This window comes from Lepidochelys olivacea (genome assembly GCF_965140295.1).
Source record: "Lepidochelys olivacea isolate rLepOli2 genome assembly, chromosome: 1".
Taxonomy (NCBI): domain Eukaryota; kingdom Metazoa; phylum Chordata; order Testudines; family Cheloniidae; genus Lepidochelys; species Lepidochelys olivacea.
The window spans coordinates 211469447-211484700 of NC_140411.1; the positions used below are offsets into that span (position 1 = coordinate 211469447).

Below are 15254 nucleotides of genomic sequence, written 5' to 3' on the forward strand. Positions count from 1 at the left end.
CTTGGTCTTACCAGTTTGAGGGCTGAGTCCTAAAACCTAAGAGAAAAACTTGCCCACAATTTTCATCCTCATTGGAAATGTAAGATGGGGGTATCTCAAGCCACAGGAATTGCATATTTGCAGCTTGTGTTTCTGAAATATCTTATATATAATTAATTGTTTAAGTAGTGTAAGTATTGAGAGAGTGATGTAAAATTCATCTCCTATGTTGTATATTTGCCTGCAGCTCTACTTAGACTGTTTCCCATCACATTTCTGGTGTATACATTTTGTGTAGAATGGTAACAAAGGCAGAATACATCAGAGAATGAATCCGTCCCCAATGGCCTTATTCATATCCTAATCTCTCTGTCTTTTTTAGATCTCAGAAACATTATTTATTATTAATGTATTATTTGAAATAGCGTAGCGTCTAGGCACCCTAATCATGAACTGTTTATATCATAATATTGTGATTTTTTGCAATGACAATGAATCTTCACAGCATTACGATACATCATTGCCTTCTGGTGACAAAATGCCATCGTATCACCAGAATGCAGTACAACAATGCAATATTCTGATACACATCTCCATAATCTGATCGTCCACACTATGACACATTTCCACACTGTAAAACAGTATTTTTGCATCACAGTGCACCGTCCTGATTTCAGGACATTTTAACATCCTTTGCACCCACATTAGATGTTCCATTATAATCAAGACAGGAAACATCTTTTGTTCTGCCTTTAAAAGCTCTAATTTTCTCATGGAGATGTTATGGGACAAGTGATGCTGCTTTTCCACAATTTCAGCCCGTGCACGTCGGCGGAAGCACTCTATGTAGAAGTCCAGTCTGCTGTTTCGACCCTCAGGAGGAATCCACCTAGAATCCTTCTTTTTGTAGTGTTGGTAGGGAGGTCTCTGTGGATTAGTATGTTGTTCAGAGGTATGTTGGAAATATTCCTTGAGTCAGAGACGTCGAAAATAGGATTCTAGGTCACCACAGAACTGTATCATGTTCGTGGGGGTGGAGGGGCAGAAGGAGAGGCCCCGAGATAGGACAGATGCTTCTGCTGGGCTGAGAGTATAGTTGGATAGGTTAACAATATTGCTGGGTGGGTTGAGGGAACCATTGCTGTGGCCCCTTGTGGCATGTAGTAGTTTAGAAAGTTTAGTGTCCTTTTTCTTTTGTAGAGAAGCAAAGTGTGTGTTGTAAATGGCTTGTCTAGTTTTAGTAAAGTCCAGCCACGAGGAAGTTTGTGTGGAAGGTTGTTTTTTTATGAGAGGTTTCAGAGTAACAGCCGTGTTAGTCTGTATTCGCAAAAAGAAAAGGAGTACTTGTGGCACCTTAGAGACTAACCAATTTATTTGAGTATGAGCTTTCGTGAGCTACAGCTCGAGCTGTAGCTCACGAAAGCTCATACTCAAATAAATTGGTTAGTCTCTAAGGTGCCACAAGTACTCCTTTTCTTTTTTTATGAGAGTATCCATTTTTGAGAACTCATTCTTAATCTTTCCCTGTTTGCTGTAGAGGATGTTGATCAGGTGATTCCGCAGTTTCTTTGAGAGCGTGTGGCACAAGCTGTCAGCATAGTCTGTGTGGTATGTAGATTGTAATGGATTTTTTACCTTCAGTCCTTTTGGTACGATGTCCATCTGTTTGCATTTGGAAAAGAAGATGATGTCTGTCTGTATCTGTACAAGTTTTTTCATGCAGTTGATAGATTTCCACTCCATACGGCTAAATGCAGTGCCTTGCATAATGACAGGTTTCAGAGTAACAGCCGTGTTAGTCTGTATTCGCAAAAAGGAAAGGAGTACTTGTGGCACCTTAGAGACTAACCAATTTATTTGAGCATAAGCTTTCGTGAGCTACAGCTCACTTCATCAGATGCATACTGTGGAAAGTGTAGAAGATCTTTTATACACACAAAGCATGAACAAATACCTCCCCAAACCCCACTCTCCTGCTGGCAATAGCTTATCTAAAGTGATCACTCTCCTTACAATGTGTATGATAATCAAGTTGGGCCATTTCCAGCACAAATCTAGGTTTTCTCAACCCGCCCCCCCCCCACACACACACAAACCCACTCTCCTGCTGGTAATAACTTATATAAAGTGACCACTCTCCTTACAATGTGTATGATAATCAAGGTGGGCCATTTCCAGCACAAATCCAGGGTTTAACAAGAATGTCTGAGGAGGGGGGCAGGGTTAGGAAAAAACAAGGGGAAATAGGTTACCTTGCATAATGACTTAGCCACTCCCAGTCTCTATTCAAGCCTAAGTTAATTGTATACAATTTGCAAATGAATTCCAATTCAACCATCACAGGGCCTAATAACATCAGCCACACTATCAGAGGCTCGTTCACCTGCACATCCACCAATGTGATATATGCCATCATGTGCCAGCAATGCCCCTCTGCCATGTACATTGGTCAAACTGGACAGTCTCTACGTAAAAGAATAAATGGACACAAATCAGATGTCAAGAATTATAACATTCATAAACCAGTTGGAGAACACTACAATCTCTCTGGTCACGCGATTACAGACATGAAAGTTGCAATTCTTCAACAAAAATCTTCAAATCCAGACTCCAGCGAGAAACTGTTGAATTGGAATTCATTTGCAAATTGGATACAATTAACTTAGGCTTGAACAGAGACTGGGAGTGGCTAAGTCATTATGCAAGGTAACCTATTTCCCCTTGTTTTTTCCTAACCCTGCCCCCCTCCTCAGATGTTCTTGTTAAACCCTGGATTTGTGCTGGAAATGGCCCACCTTGATTATCATACACATTGTAAGGAGAGTGGTCACTTTATATAAGTTATTACCAGCAGGAGAGTGGGTTTGTGTGTGTGGGGGGGGGGGCGGGTTGAGAAAACCTAGATTTGTGCTGGAAATGGCCCAACTTGATTATCATACACATTGTAAGGAGAGTGATCACTTTAGATAAGCTATTGCCAGCAGGAGAGTGGGGTGGGGGGAGGTATTTTTTCATGCTTTGTGTGTATAAAAGATCATTTACACTTTCCACAGTATGCATCCGATGAAGTGAGCTGTAGCTCACGAAAGCTTATGCTCAAATAAATTGGTTAGTCTCTAAGGTGCCACAAGTACTCCTTTTCTTTCCACTTTACTTTGTTGTTCTTTCCTCTCTTGTTTTATTAGTTTCATGCTTGTGGATTTTAAGTCTTGGTGGGTGCAGCTGATGAAGATTTGTTGTTTTTGCACTGAAGTCACTGTGTAACATAAAGATGTTGAGTGTTCCAATAGATCTTCATCTCTCCTCTGGGTCCAGGCTGTGGGAGCTGTTCAAACCAAAAAATGTTTCTGGGCTTCCTTGTAAAAAACACACCAGTGTTCGTTGAAGGTCTAAGGAGGCAAGTGCAAGCAGAACAAATCATCTGGCCCTGAGCTAAGGTGACACTGCTGGGCCCACAAATGAAGATTTTGAAGTGGGGCAGCCTGAAGGGAAATAATTGTGGAGAAGGAAGCTGCAGAGACGTCCATGTTACTGCCTGCTCAGCATGTTGGAGGAGGGTGAGGAGGTTTGTTGAAGTGGCACCTTTATATCTCCTTCCACCTGAGGGTCTAGTGGCAGTGTTTGTCCTCTGTGGGCCCCCTACAAACCTCGATTCCGGGGCCCCTACCAGTGTTGGGGGCAGCAGGAGAATTAGGAGAGCCTCAAGGAAGCAGGGGGTGACTCCTCTCAAAGCCTCTCCCATTCATCTCCCCCTGCCTGTCTCTGGCTCCTGCTCCCAGCTGGTAGCTCCGCTGTCTTGGCAGCTTTGCTACTTAGCTCTGGCTCTGCTTCTGTGTCCGCCCCAGGCTCCCAGTAGCTCCAGCCCCTGCACTCCCTTGCCTGGTCCCCTCTGCCTTTAAGCAACTCTCACTCTCCGCCTGGACCTGGCAACAGCATGTACTGGCTTAGAGTATGCTCTGCAGGGGAAGGAAAGGGCCTGACATGGGAGCACAGGAGCAGGAACCTCTGATGAGGGCCTTCTGTTTGGCCTGCCGGGTATCAGTTCCTTCCAGCTCCCCAGTGGGGGGTCTGCTGTAAAGACTGCTTTGCTACCCAGCTCTGGCTTGCCCCAGGCTCCTGGTAGTTCCGGACTTTGTGCTCCCTGGCTGCCAGGTGGCCACTTTCTTCCTGGCTGCAGAGCATCCTCTGAGCTGGGGTGGAGGTGCTCAAAGGCAGGTCAGCATGGGAACACTGCAGATGTGATCGGGCAGGGGCACATAGGTGCTGAAGCTGCCAGCAGCCCAGGGTGGAGCTGGAGCCGGGTATCAGGGCAGTCCTTACAGCGGAGCCCCCAGCAGGGAGCAGGACCTAGTAGCTGATGCCTGATGGGTCAAACAGAAGACTTTTGCGAGTGGGATCTGGCTTTCAGGGGGCTCCTTGCTGCTTAGGCCCCCCCATGATTACATTGGTTGCAAGTGCTTAATGTCGCCACTGTGAGGATCCCACTGTGCTTTACAAATATTAACTAAGTCTCACAACCTCCTATATCAGAGATGGGCAAACTTTTTGACCCGAGGGCCCCATCTGGGTGGGGAAATTGCATGCAGGGCCATGAATGTAGGGCTGGGGCAGGGAGTTGGGGTGTGGTAGGGAGTGCAGAGTGTGGGAGGGGGTGTGGTGTTCAGGAAGGGGCTCAGGGCAGGGGGTTGGGGTGCAGCAGGGGTGTGGCAGGGAGCTCAAGGCAGGGGGGTAGGGGGTTCAGGGCAGGGGGCTAGGGTCTGGGCTGCAAGGGGGGTTTGGGGTGCAGGCTCCAGCCCAGTGCTGCTACTCAAGCAGCTCCGAGGGGCAGCAGCGCGCAGTGAGGCTAAGGCAGGCTCCGCATGTCAGCATGTCCGGCAGTGGCTCCTGGAGGTGGGGTGGGGCAGGCAGCTCCGCCGCACGCTGCCCTCACCTGCGGGTACCACCCCCAAAGCTTCCATTGGCTGCGGTTCCCCGTTCCCGGCCAATGGGAGCCACAGGGGGCAGTGCCTGCAGCCGAGGGCAGCACACAGAACCCTCTGCTCCCACCCCTCCCCCAGGGACTGCAGGGACATGGTGCTGGCCGCTTCTGGGAGAAGCATGGGGCCAGGGCAGGTAGGGAGCCTGCCTCAGCCCCGTGGCGCCACGGGAACTGGCAATCCCGCAGGCCGGGATTGAAAGCCCTGACAGGCCAGATCCAGCCTGCAGGCTGTAGTTTGCCCACCCCTGCCCTATATAGTAGGATAGTAGCATTATCCTTGTCTTACAGTTGGGGACACTTAGGTACAGAGAGGAGAAGCAACTTACTTGGGATCACAACATAAGCCTGTGGCAGGAGCAGAAATAGAACCAGTGGTTGGAGCCATGTCTGCTAGGCCATCCTCCCTCCCAAAGTGGGTGGAAAGGGTTGGGGCTGTTGAGATTCACAGAAAGAGGGAGGGGATTGGTCTGAAAACCTGTTCCCACACACACAGTTTATGATCCAGATCCATAGTTCCTTCTACCCTGTGCCATCCACGGATCCCTCAGTGCTTAAAGAGCTCGGAAAAACTCTGCTTTGTTCTGTGTTCAGTTTCAACTGACTGTGCATAACAAGAGCTTCAGAGCAGCTCAACCCCAACTGCCTGTCTGGGAAGCTCTTCAGCCCTTAAAGGCACAGCCCCCAACACCCCAGGCCCTGCTGTTTTCTGGTGCCTGAAATGAGGTCTCATTAATAAGGCTATGTTTTAGTCACGGGTATTTTAGTAAAAGTCATGGACAGGTCACGGGCAGTAAACAAATTCACAGCTCATGACCTGTCCATGACTTGCACTATACACCCCTAACTAAAACTTGAGCTGCGGGGCCATGAGTGCTCTGGGGGAGAGGGGGGAGAGGTCTGAGGGCACTGCGGGTGCTGGGGGTGGTGACCCAGGACCCCTGCTGGTGCTGGGGGTGGGAGGGTTGGCAGGGCTGGCAGGCTCCCTAACTGGCTCCATGTGTCCTTGAAGCTTCTAGGGGGAGGGAAAGCGAGGGGTGTCCCCATGCTGGCCCTGCCATGAGCTCCGGCTTTTCTCCCATTGGCCGATAACCACAGCCAGTGGGAGCTGCGGGGGCAGCGTGTGGAGCCCCCTGGCTCCTCCCCCTAGGAGCTTCAGAGACATGCCGACTGCTTCTGGGGAGCCCCCCCTGCACGAAGTAAGCACCGCCCCACACCCCAACCCCCTGCCCCAGCAGCCCTGAGCCCCCTCCCACACCCAAACTGCCCCAGCAGTGGCCGGGGCTACTGGCCCAGGGCTGCCTGATCTGCTGGGGCAGCCCCGGATTAGCCAGCCGCACCGGCCGCTGCAGAAGTCACGGAGGTCATGGAAAGTCACAGAATCCGTGACTTCCGTGACCTCTATGACAGACATGCAGCCTTACTCATTATTAAAGCTGGCTTTAATAAGGAGTCTGTGCAGTAAATGACCAAGTCTCATTCAAGCAATAACTACCCAAGTGAAAGGCATCTCCTGGAGACTAGTGCGCAGCTGGGAGGCCTCAATGGCACAGAGGTTAGGATCTCTTCCAGGGATTCATGCCCATCTTGGAAAAGACAATAGCCAAAAACGCGGAGGTCAGAAATGTGATTGCTTTGGGCATCTCTAGATGATCTAAGATTAGCTGGAAGCATTTTATAATATGCCTTGTATAGATTACTCTATCTAATATCACACCCTAACACCTTCTAAAACTCTAGTGAAGAGAAAGCTTTTCTATGTTAAAATGGGCTAGGCTTTAACTTGGCCAGTTTAGCACATTCTCTTCATTTTGACTGGGATTTTGAAGGTGTTAATTTGAAGCTATTATTCATTATCATTATTTCTCTTACTGTAGTGCCTACCCTAGGAGCCCCAGTCATAGACCAGGATCCCACTGTGCTAGGCATTGTGTAAACACAGAGCAAAAAGATAGTTCCTGTCTCAAAACACGTATAATCTGAGTATAACACAGACTCCTGGGGGACAGTAGCAGGAAACAATGAGACAATATTGTATAAGCAGACAAAACAGACATGTGGTAGGGATAGAACACACAAGCAGAGTGAATTATGTGATGGCAGCAAACATCGTATTAGCTCCATGTTAGTGAGCGAACTCAATCTAATATCACACCTTGAAACCTTAGACTAGACCAAGTCAGAGTGTAACTGCCACTCCCTGCTCTAATGGCCCTTGAAGCTTTAATGTAGTGGTGCCCAAACTTTTCCTGTCACTCCCCCCACCCTTACCAGTGACGGAATCTGTCCATCCCCCACCTTCCGTTATAGCACAGTTGGCTCAGCAGAGGAGCTTGGGCTGAAGGCAGAGCTGGGGCCCGAACTGCGGCACTGGGGAGGAGCTGGGGCTAGAGGTGGAGCTGGCCTGGGGGTGGAGAGGGAATGAGGGCAGAGCTGGGTTGTGGGTGTAGCAGGGGGAAGAGTGGAGCGGTGGCGGGAAGCGGAGTGGAGCAGGGTGGTATTCCCTCCCTGCACCCCAGTCCCTGCCGTGAACCCTCCCAACGTTCTAGAGGAGCGCGGGGACCACTGCTTTAATGACTGGGGAATTCACAGAAGAGAAACATTGGATCTTCTATTCATATGATGAGATTCATTGAGAACATTGTTGAAGCTCCTCTCACACATCCAGCTGCAGTTGGAACCTTTGAGAATGTGCTTGATTCCAAGCAGAACAACTAATGGTTCTAAGCAGGGCACAGCCTGTGACAGCTCGTAGAAACCTAGGCTGAAGAGTACCTTTTCCTTCTTGAAGAAAAAACATGGTCGATGAAGTGAGCTGTAGCTCACGAAAGCTCATGCTCAAATCAATTGGTTAGTCTCTAAGGTGCCACAAGTCCTGCTTTCCTTTTTGCGAATACAGACTAACACGGCTGTTACTCTGACACCTGGTCACTTGGTTAAGGCACATGATTTGGAGTCAGAAGATCCAAGTTCTGCCACTGACTTGCTGTATTGTTTTGGGCAGGTCATTTTGATTAAACACTTTGGCCAGGATCCACAAAGGGATTTAGGTTTCAGGTGTCGCAATGCTTACGCCATGCCTACACTGCAATCTTTGGTTGACACAAGTTATGTAAAGTGTGTTTATTTTCATCTTGTTTCTTTAATATCGTCGTGATATAACTTGCATTAAACCTAGCACTTTAGTTGCAGCAGGAGGATTTGGAGAGGAGATGTCTGTGGGTACGTGTACACTGCAATGTAAGCCCAGGCTCAAGCCCGTTGGCTCTGTATTTGTGTGCCCAGGCTTGAGCGGCCGCACTGAATATTGACCCCAGTTTTCACACCTGTGGTCAGGCTTCCACACTGCATTACACAAACCTGAGTCAAACCAGCTTGTACCAGGCTTCCTAGCACCCTCTCCAACTGTAGGCACTGTAGCCCTTAGATCGTGGTGCAGTGTGGAAAAACTTGAGTGTCCACCCTGCACATTACAGGAGGTTGTTGCAGCCTGCCAACACAACTTGCCGAGCTGTCTGCTGGATCTACACACTCCTGGCAATGAGAGCCAGCAACATAGAGGAGTCAACATGTGAAGAATATATCTTGCTCGGACTTTCACTCCTGTTTCAGGAAATAGACAGAGTGTCCATGAGATACTAGTGGATGTTTTGGCAGCATTTTCTGAGCTACCAAAGGCACCTGTTGGAGGAGGAAGATGATATAGAAATGACACACTTGAACTGGCTGAGGCTGCTGAAGGCTTTCGGTACAGCCGCTGATGTCCCCTCTGTAGATTGCAGCTTCTGGAGCACAGACTGGTGGGATCACATTATCATGTGCACCTGGGGTGACCAGCAATGGGTCCAGAAATTTAGCATGAAGATAGCTACACTTCTGGAGCTTTGTGAGCAGCCTGCTCCAACCCTCCAGCTTCATGATACATTCATGTGGTCGGCCATATTGGTTCAGAATCAAGTTGCTATAGTCATCTGGAAGCTGGCTACCTCAGACTGCTAGAAGTCCATTGCTAAGCAGCTTGGCAATGGAAAGTCAACTGTGGATAAAGTGATAGCAGAGGTTTCTGGGGCAATCAAGTGTATGGCAATGAGGTGTGCCCAAGGAGGCGGGTGTAAACAATATTCCTGAAGTAACTGCTGGTTTTGAGAGAATGCAGTTTCCAAATTGTGCTGGGGCCATTGATGGGACTCGTGCTCATAGTTCACCCTCCTTAAGGAACACATGAGTACATCAGCTGTAAAGAGTACTACTCCATTATTATGCAGGCTGATTTATGGATGCCAGCGTGGGCTGTACTGGGAAAGTTTATGATACCAGGGTTTTCTGCTGATTGTGAGTCTGTCTTCAAGGTCAGGCCAGGACACTGTTCCCACCAAATGATATTATCATAAATGGAGTAGCTGTTTCCACTGTTATTCTAGGGGAGCCTGCATACCCCTTTTTGCCTTGGCTTACGAAAATGTATCCTGATCTCAAAGGCCCTGGCAAGAAAAGATTCAATAACACTCTCAGTAGGTGTAGAATGGTGATTGAATGTGTGTTTGGCAGACTGAAATCCCACTGCTGCTGTTTACAGAACCATTTGGATTCCATTGTCATCAATGCTGCCTGCATTGCTATGGCTTGCTGAGCTCTTCACAATCTTTGTGAAACCAAAGATGAGTCATTTGCCCCCTGTAGCGGGGTGATCACCCTGCTCCAGCCCTGAAGGGGTTAAAACAGCCCTGGGAGAGGGCTGCCCTGGGGAGAACAGCTGGGGGAAGCTGAGTGAGTAGTTGACCACAGCTGTGGCCAGCTCAATCAGGGCCCAGCTGGCCTTTATAAGAGGGCTGTGAGCCAGGAGCAGAAGAAGAGTCTCACTCTAGCCCTAAAGTGGGAAGGGCTAGCTGCCTGGGAGCAGGGTACTTAGAGCTGGAGCAGTGCTGGGAAGGGCAAAGGGAGCTGGGGTGCTCCAGCCTGGTAAACCCCCAGGCTGCAGGCCTTGGTGAAGGCCTACAAAGGTACTGGGGCTTCAGAGGGGCAGCCTGGGAACAGGCAGAGGCAGCTGGTCCTAATCCCTTGTCAATGATGAGTGGCCATTACACTGCAGTCTGCCCCAGTGAGTGGGTCTTAGATGATGACTGGCAGTAGTCACTGAGGCAAGGTGGATTTAGAGGGCTGGGGGTCCCCCTGGGAGGGGAGACCCAGAGTGTGGGGGTACTGCTGGGGGCAGGACCCTGAGGTAAAGGGCATCAGGATTTGTGAGGGACACGGGGCCAGTGGCAGGCGAGACACCAGCCTGCAGAGGGTGCTCTGGACTGGAAGAGCTAATTCCCAGGATGACCAGCAGGAGGCGCTGCACTGGTGAGTCTCGCTTCAGTACACCTCCCAAATGGACTTTTGACAGTAATAGATCGCTGACCTGGTATACTCAGCCAGTGAGACACCTGTGACTGCTAGAGCAGGTGATGTGCAACAGAAATCAGGGATGTTCTGTGGTCCCATATTATGGATTTGTATGGACCAATGGAAGAAGAACTGTATATTCATGAATTTGTTTTTACAGCAGTGTTAACAGTGAATGAAATACTGTCCCTGTATGCAATGAATGAGGGGATGATTGTCATGAATTTTAATTATGGATGAGATTACTTCTTATGTAATCGGGGGAGGATGCACTGTATGGCAAGAACTATGGATTTTAATTATGGATTGATGTAAATAGATGTATTGAGAAATTGTGTTTTGGACACAACTTTTCAGCTGTGCCTTATGTGTTTTATTGGAAGCACACATTACATGATGTGATGGTAATAAACTTTCTTAATAAAATAAAAGCCTTTATGTGTGAACATGGCTGTATTTTTTTTAAAAAAACACTATAAAGTGTTTTCAGTTAGGTTAGCTGCCATTATAACAAAACAAGTAATACACCAACATCAAAACAGTAATAAAACAAACATTGAACAGGGCAAACAGTGAAACTAGTGCTGACAAGTTCCCTGCTTGTGTGTGTCCCCTGGCATCCCTTTCTTGCCCATTTAGCATTTACTTGGCACTGCTGCACGAGGGTAGAAGACTACAGGGGTACATTTGCCCTGTCCAGCTAGTCCCAGCTGCATGGGCCACCCAACCATGGAATTGTCAACTGCATTTCTGGTCTGCAGCTTATGATACCATGGAGGGGACTCGGGATGTGTGGCAGGAGCCTGCACTCTTGCAGCCTATGAGCAGAAGCAGCCTCTCAAACAGGTCTTTCTGCAGGGCTCTATCTTCTTCCCTGAAATGACGATCCTACTCAGCAAATTGCGCTGCCAATCTCTCCCCATGCGCTGCAATTCTGTCCTCTCACTCTGCATCCTGTCCGTACTCTTTCACTTGCCATGAATCCTTCTCTCTTTGGTATTAAACGTGCTTGTTGGCTCTGTCCCACGTGTTCACCATAAGTGCATCACGGGAAACACTTCCTCTTGGGCAACTCCATGACCATTCTAAATCTCAGGCTCCTGGTGGAGTGCAGCCTGTGGAGGTTGAAGGACCTGAAAACATCCATCAAAAATACATTGTTGTCTCAGTACTTCAGAAAAGGTTCAACACATTCACAGAGAAAAGTATCTGTGGACTCTCCAGGCCAAAAAACAATACTTGGTTAAACTCTGCTTCAGTACCTTGGTCAGAGGAACCCTTTGGTTCCCAGAAGCTCCATAGACACAACTGAGTTAATCAGAGTGAAAAGAGTGCACACATAATGGTAAGGTGAAATTTACATACGCTATATGGTTAAGAATTGCAGACGATTGTAGCCTGGGGAGCGGGGCAGGGACAGCATGACTTACTACCCAGCCTTCTCTGTCCTTTCACCATTCCACGTGATGTAACAATCCTGGAGGTTCCTGAATGTAAAGGGACATTCTATTCTGCTGGTGGCAAGTGTGGCACAGAGATTTTGAAGCTTATGGTGACTGAGCACCACATCTATGAATGGAGTGGGCTGGTGTCCTACAGAGATTGGCCCAGAAAATGCACCCTTCAAAATGTGACTTCTTATCTGAACTTCCTACCATGGGAAAAGTTTGCAGCTATCAGCACCTGGGATTGGGTCAAAATTCTTGGGGTAATCAACCGGATGCTGCATTAGCATTCACATGGATTATGGCTTCCCTGCAGCTTCCGATGCAGTCTGCTCTGACTACATCTAGCTATGGACTACATACGAACGCACACAATAATACGGACTCTCAAAGAGCTACACAGTCATTCCCTTCCCTGGCACATTTCTGGACAACAGAAAAAACTCAGTTGTATTTTGAACATTAATTTCATCACCCATGGCCTACCTTGCCCCTCCCCCGTATAGTTATCTGTTTACAGGAGACTAGTTACGCTGTGTCATGGCTGATTTGTACAGAGCAGCCTACTAAAAGGGAAGGCCATATACGGTTCTTACTTTTAACACACTGGCACATCTTTGTAAGAATGTGTGAGTATCAAATAAAAATTTCAATATAAATGCTTGTGTAACAGTTGTATTTCACTTTTGAATTCCACCTGGGGGGTGGTGACATCAAGGTGCTGGCACGCATTCTGCCATTAGCAGATACACACTGCTTCCCACAGCTGGTAATCAATTTTACATTGGGTCATAAATTGGAAATCCTTCACATTCCTATACTAATAACAAACATGGTAGCCTGGAAAGTTTTTGGCTCCAGCTTATCAGGTAGGTAACTTCTGCACCGCTTCTGCTGCCATTTCTGCAGTGGACTGCTCCTCCAGGGGATTATCAAACAGCCTGTTCAAGTAGGGACCCAGGATGTGCTGCAGGCAGCAAAGCCTCCTCAGAGATCAGTATAAGCACCTGAGCTGGTGTCTGCTGACTAGATTCGGGGGTCAGAAGACACTATCATGGCTGACCAGGCTATTGTGAAATGCTGGTGGCTCACTGCTCTGAGCAGTACCCAACACCTAATTATACTCTTTGTAAAAGAGGCAGGATGATGCTGAGTTCCCAGAGGTGTAGTTCTCATCTCTGTTTTTACGACAGTTGCTCTTGAGCCATTTAATTGGCCCCCTGCACTGGTCCAGTGAATCTGCAGTGCTGCCAGCTTCTTTGCTATTTCCTGATGCGCTTGGTTGTTCCTGGAACTCTTGCTGAAGTCAAACATTTTGCTCATCTCTCACCAGAGATTCATCAAAACTTGTCTGTGATCCCCTGACCAGATAGCTGTGTGCTCAGCAAAGGACTTCTTGTTAGTGGCCATCTGCAGCTCAGCAGTCAGAATCAAATAGAGGGTTAAATGCTGAGAAGCTGTACTTGAACCAGGGGGGTTGCTTCCATTTCCTGGGAGTCAACTGGCTAATCTTAGGATAGAAAGGACAGGGAACACTGGCCAATAGGATTGTGGGATAGTATTGGCAGACTCTCAGGACATGAGTCTCTGGGACCGGGACATGAGTTGCATCCACATAGCAAAATGATGGAGTTTGGACCCAAGTCCCAGTGGAATTTGGGCTCAAACCCACTCCCCTTGCTTGGTCCCAGGGCCCAGAGGGCTTATTGGCCCAAGTCAGACAGAACTGTATGTAGATGGAAGTGGGGTTTGGGCTTGAGCCTGAGTCTAAACCCAGGCTTACATTGTGGAGTAGACATCTACATCTTAAATAGTGGTCCATCATATGAAACAGTTCAAGTGCCATTGGTCTAAATGAAAATACTGTGGGTCATGTCTTGAGCAAACCTTGAACATTTTAAGAGTACTTACTTATAATACAGGGAACTGTTAAATTTTAAAAGACCATAAAATGATCCTGGAGAAGCAGTAAAGGACAAAAATGGGAACTGGCTAAATTTCTGTGGTTTGTGTTGTACAGGATGTCAAACTAGATGATCTACGGGTCCCTTTGGCCTTAAAAATCTGTGAATCAAAATCAAAGCATTGTGCTTTACCCCCACCAGTCCACCTTTAATGACAATTAAAAGAATGGGGTAGCCATGTTAGTCTGTATCCACAAAAACAGCGAGGAGTCTGGTGGCACCTTAAAGACTAAGATTTATTTGGGCATAAGCTTTCGTGGGTAAAAAACCCACTTCTTCAGGTGCATGGAGTGAAAATTACAGATGCAGGCATAAAGATACTGACACATGAAGAGAAGGGAGTTACCTTACAAGTGGAGAACCAGTGTTGACAGGGCCAATTCAGTCAGGGTGGATGTAGTCCACTCTGAGGAGTAGTAGCAGTTTTGGTGATATGTTGTTATTGCTAATGTTAAACTAATACATAAATAAAATCTATACAACCATCAAGTCAATATTGAATCTTGGTCAGATCAATAAATTAGCAAATTAATCTCACTGAATTGGAATTATATAATAAAATGAGTTAAATCATCAAATTAGTTGTAAAAATTATAAACTACTTTAAGTTCTAAAGACGATTCTTAAGAAGGTAACTGTCCAGTTGGTTATAAACCCCCAACTAAAGAATTTTACTGACCTCAATCAAATCTATGACTTAGAGCTGGTTAAAAACTTAATATTGAAACCAAATTATCTAATATCTGAATCACTACCTCAGAGCCATTATGCTTCTTTCTTAGAATTGAATTCTAGTGGGGTGACTAGAACACATATTATAAGACAGACTCTAAGAAAACATTTTGATAAGCAGGAGTTTGACAGCTCTCTTATGAACCAAAGTGTTTGTTACAGTTTAAGTTTCTTAGGACTTTTAAATATAGAATACCAAAGACACTTCAATGAGTATCTTCACGAGACAAGGATTATGGGAGTTTAAACTTTTTCTCTGGTAACTTCACCATGTGGACGTTGTGGATTCTCATACATACATGCACACAATCACCCTTTTGCATCCTATAATTAGAAAATAAAAAGCCTGGGACATCTCCCAGCTAATAAAAATAAAAGACAAAATAAAGATAACAAGGGTTTGCGACCTCTTCAGCTTTCACAGTCTTTTGGACTTATTGTCTAGGAGCTGGAACCTGCAGTCAAGGAGCAGGTAGTGATGTTCTGCTGGCACAGCACATCTCCGTAGGTACAGGGACAGAGTGCTCAATGGCTGGAGTACCCTGTTTGCTGATGTTGTGACTTCCTCTTTACAAGATGATCAGCCTTGGGGATTCTGGAACATCAGTTTTCTCTCAGGTGGCTTGTTGACTCAAAGGTGAGGCTTCTCAATCTGACCCTTGAGTTTTACAGTTTGAAAACTTCATAGATTCCAAGGCCAGAAGGGACCATTGTTATCATCTAGTCTGACCTGCTTATAACATAGGCCATAGAGCTTCCCCAAAATAATTCCTT

The 15254-nt window shown here is 47.0% G+C and overlaps 1 protein-coding gene across 5 annotated transcripts in view; it reads left to right on the top strand.

Annotated features, from left to right (window-relative positions):
- The window catches only part of CASR (calcium sensing receptor), a 172094-nt gene that overhangs the window by 77595 nt on the left and 79245 nt on the right, over nt 1-15254 (top strand). The gene's annotated exons all lie outside the window — the stretch shown is intronic.